Source organism: Tupaia chinensis, unplaced genomic scaffold (assembly GCF_000334495.1).
Source record: "Tupaia chinensis unplaced genomic scaffold, TupChi_1.0 Scaffold000154_1, whole genome shotgun sequence".
Classification (NCBI taxonomy): domain Eukaryota; kingdom Metazoa; phylum Chordata; class Mammalia; order Scandentia; family Tupaiidae; genus Tupaia; species Tupaia belangeri.
Genome location: NW_006159625.1, coordinates 2876265 through 2879987, shown reverse-complemented (window position 1 = coordinate 2879987; position 3723 = coordinate 2876265). Strand labels below are relative to the sequence as shown.

The following is a 3723-nucleotide window of genomic DNA, read 5'->3' as shown; positions in this document are numbered from 1 at the left end:
ACCCCCAAAAAAAAAAAAACCCCAAAAAAAAAAAAAAAAAAAAGAGAGCCTTCTCTATTTAGCAGCGTTAGGAGTATGTTTAATAGAGACAAGAAGTGGTAGACAAGTGCTAATTATCTCAGTTTATAAATGAAAAGATTGCATCATGGTTAGATAGCTGGGTTTTGTTTTGTTTTGCTTTTAATTTGCTACAGAATACACTGAAGTTGGCAGAGAGAGAAAGGGAGAGAGAGAAAGTAAGAAAGCATCCCCTAATGGGGATGGTCATACTGTAGTCCCTTCTCTTCCATTCTCCCTTTGGGATTTTTGGGCACACACATGTATATACCCAGTGTGTTTTCTGAGCCACTGGGTTCAAGGCTTGAACCACATACTTGGATATGTGAGATCCAGCTGCCTTAACCACCATGTTACTGGCTGGCCCTAGATAGCTGGTTTTACTTTCTTTTTTTTTGCACAGCAATGATTCGAGGAAGATTTTTTTTTAGTATTTCAGATAAATTATATTTGAACTTAAAAAGTAAAATGCCAGCCAGCTGCAAATCTACAAACAACAGTTGCACTGTGAAGCCTTTATTATTAGAGACATATTAGATAGCCAAATTTCTAGTCATAACATTTCAGTAAAATACATAATGTTTGGTTTTCATTAATAAAATATTTTGTATAGAAATAGCAAAATATTTTTATACAAAGTGTTGGGTCTGTCATCACTTCCATTTACAAAGGATGAAGATTGTCAATAATAAGTCCTGTTTGCGAGAACATCTTGGGTTGTAATAGGGAAGCAATAAAGAGGTCAAGGGAGCAGTTATGAAAGAAATGAATAGATTACATTTTCCCAGATGTCACTTGAGGAAAGAACACTTTCACAGATCCAAAGGAAATGAGAAACTTAAATTGAGATTGTCAAGGCTACGAAAGCCACTTGTGAAGGCATAAATATAATAATCAAACACAGCTATTAGGAATCATATTAGTGGCCCAGTTGCCATGGTGCACTGCTAAGATACTGTGCTCCACAGTCTGGGATCACATGTGAGGCCTAAGTTCTATTCCTGGTCCAACCTAAAGACATATGCTTATAATCTTAGTAACTTCGGGAGACTGAGGCAGGAGGATTATAAGCTTAAAACCAATCTGGGCAATCTAGTGAGACCATATTGAAAAAAAAGAACTGGGCACAGTGGCATAACCCTATAGTTCCAGCTGGGAGGCTGAGGTAAGAGGATCACTACATAGTCAGGCCCTGTCCAAAAAATAATAATAATAATAAAAATAAACTAACAATTTAACTAAAAGGAAAATTATATTGGTTTCAAACTTATTCTGAAAGCAAAAATGAGATTCTGTGGGGACCTGTTTTAGGGTGTGAAGTTGTTTGAGTGAACCCAAAGATCCATTGCCTAACTTGTTACTCTATCCCTAGAGCAATTCTTCTTAAAATATTTACTTATTTGTCTAATTCCATTAGTTAATATTATTATTATTATTTTGATAAGGGAGAGAGAGAGAAAGGGAAAGTGAGAAAGCAAGCTGCCAGGTCCAGGACTCAAACTACAGTCAGCCACATGGAAATTCAGTACCTTTAACCATCTGCCACTGCTGGTCCGTCCTTTTTTTTTTTTTTTTAATTATTTATTAAACTTTATTTGTTATTATTTTTTACTTTGACCAGAGAAAGAGATAGATAGATAGAGATAGAGAGAGAGAGAGAGAGAGAGAGAGAGAGAGGACAGCTGCCAGCTCCAGAACTTGAACTGTGGTCAACCACGTGGGAGTTCAGAACCTTAACCACCACTCCACCTGCAGGCCCTCCCTAGAGCAATTCTAAGAGCTGTGATACCCTTTTCTGCTCACGCCACTTCTTTCAACCACTTCCTACATATATAACACTGAATCCATGATAAAATGATTTTATTCTTCATGAGAGTTCTCTGTATGCAGTTCAATGTTGACAATGCTGACAACATCTTTGATTTCAAGAAACTTATAATCTGCATAAAAGATAGAATGTGAGGCTAGTGCAGGCAGTTTTTATAGACACTGACACAGTTAAAGAGATGGTCTTTTATTGGGCCATAGTCTGATGGAGCAGAATTTGTTGGCTGCATAGTCAACATTCATTAACTGCTCTCTCATTACTAATAACATCCAGACCTTAACTTGGATAATATACATCCTCTACCTTAAGCTTAGTACTTTGGGAGAAGCAGATCCTGTCCTAAGTTTCAGAGAGAACTGCGATTAGGGTAATTCAACCACTGGCACATCCCATTTCCCTTGCTCACATCACTGTTTGATTGGGTTGAGGGTGATAGATCAGATGGGGAGAATATGACCCAGTCAGGGTGAATTTTAGAATTCTGTTTGGAACGCTGGAAAGAATGTCTCTTTTTCCTCTAAAACCATGGTGCATGGATGTGAAACATGAAACCATTAGAGTAATTTTGGCAGTTTTAAGTCAGCCTGAGGGTCAAGATGTACAGAGGAGGGTACTGCCAAGACAATAGCAAAGAAACTGAGGTAGAGTCACTGGATCAAGCCCATCTGAAATCTGTCTTCCTGCTAGACCCATACATTTCCTTACTGTTTACACTAGTTGAAGTAGGCTTTTTGTTTCACGTAGCTAAAAGCCTTCTCATTTAGATAGGTACATTTCATCTATAGAGAGACTGGGGTGTTCCAGACATAAGTGATATTGAAAAAATGCAAATAAGTCAGGAGTTCCTGAATTATAAAGGTATGCCAAAATTTTGGGGGTGGAAGGCACATATACATAACATGATAGTGAAAAATGAGTGTTTAAAAAGAAGTAGTTCAGAGGCAGAAGCAGAAAATGTAAAACTGGGGCTATGAATTTTGTACTTTTAATAGGCAGAATCAATTAATAGGTTTTGATTGGGGAATGTAAGGACATTTACTGAGCACTTACTAATTGCCAAGCATTATATATATATTACCTCATTTAATTACTGAAATCATTTTTTTCACAAGTTTATATATTTCTTCCATGAGTGAGATAGGGAGAGAGAGAGAGTGAAAGGGTGAGAGAGAGAGGCAACACCTGCACAGGGTCTTGATGCCAAGATCCATCCCCAGCTGTCAGCCAGCCCTGAATCAGAACCAATATTGTGCCCAGTGTACTCCAGGAAGCCTCTGGATTTGAGTGGGAAACCTCATCATGTAGGATTGCCTCACGGAGTGTCACATTTTACCATGGCACCACTACCTGGTCCCCAATTGTTGAAATTTTAAAATAATTACTACCAATTTCCCTGTTTCCCAAATGAGAAACATGCTTAGTAACATGGTTAGTAAGTAGTGGAGCTGAGATTAAAGCCGTTGCCTTCTAACCTCAGAGCTGGCACTCAGATAATCCCATTCCCTTGCTACAACAATAGGGTCAGGTTAGTTCAGGTAAGACATCAGCGCGTGGCCTGCCCTGGCCACAGGGATAAATGAGAGGTGCTCTAGTTAGTACACAGTTCAGAATTTCTATTGGATGGATATAGGTGGAGACTAGCACAGATATGGAAATGGCTTGATTATTTTTTGTCAGTCAGATCAGTGAAAGGAATCATTGTTAAAGTCATGGCCATGGATAGCAAAGCACAGATCCAGAGTGAAGAAACTCAGCCCTTGAAAAAGGATTACTATGCTGCTGGATTTGCTAAGCCTGAAATCTTACTTATTTCTGAATTTTCTAGTTACATGAACTAA

At 38.3% G+C, this 3723-nt stretch overlaps 1 pseudogene; it reads left to right on the top strand.

Moving 5' to 3' along the window:
- LOC102498997 (UPF0235 protein C15orf40 homolog pseudogene) overlaps positions 1-3723 on the top strand; it is a 6128-nt pseudogene extending 2405 nt beyond the window's left edge.